Source organism: Triticum urartu, chromosome 4 (genome assembly GCF_003073215.2).
Source record: "Triticum urartu cultivar G1812 chromosome 4, Tu2.1, whole genome shotgun sequence".
Taxonomy (NCBI): domain Eukaryota; kingdom Viridiplantae; phylum Streptophyta; class Magnoliopsida; order Poales; family Poaceae; genus Triticum; species Triticum urartu.
Window position 1 is genome coordinate 363,497,619 of NC_053025.1, and position 916 is coordinate 363,498,534.

Here is a 916-nt window from a genome sequence, read left to right on the forward strand (position 1 = left end):
GCTAAAGCTTCAACTGTGGTCAACAAAAGTAATATTAAGACACCCAAACCCCCTGAGCAAATTAAAGTTGAACCTAGTGTTGCTATGGTTAAAGATCTCTTGGCCGATAATATTGATGGGCATGTTATTTACTTCTGCAATGAATCTGCTAGAATTGCTAGACCTGATACTAAAAATAAACATAGACCTGTTGTAGGCATGCCTGTTATTTCTGTTAAAATAGGAGATCATTGCTATCATGGCTTATGTGATATGGGTGCTAGTGCAAGTGCAATACCTCATTCCTTATACAAAGAAATTATGCATGATATTGCACCTGCTGAGATAGAAGAGATTGATGTTACAATTAAGCTTGCCAATAGAGATACTATTTCACCAGTTGGGATTGTTAGAGATGTTGAAGTCTTGTGTGGGAAAGTTAAATATCCTGCTGATTTTCTTGTTCTTGGTTCCCCACAAGATGACTTTTGTCCCATTATATTTGGTAGACCCTTCTTGAATATTGTTAATGCTAAGATAGACTGCAATAAGGATATTGTTTCTGTTGGTTTAGGGGATATGTCTCATGAGTTTAATTTTGCTAAATTTTCGTAGACAACCCCATGATAAAGAATTGCCTAGTAAAGATGAAATTATTGGTCTTGCTTCTATTGTCGTGCCTCCTAGTGATCCTTTAGAACAATATTTGCTAGACCATGAAAATGATATGTTTATGAATGAAAGAAGGGAAATAGATGAAGTATTCTTTAAACAGGGACCTATTTTGAAACACAACTTGCCTGTTGAAATCCTAGGGGATCCTCCTCCACCAAGGGTGATCCCGTGTTTGAGCTTAAACCCTTGCCTGATACTCTTAAATATGCTTATCTTGAAGAAAGAGATATATCCTGTTATTATTAGTGCTAACCTTTCAAAG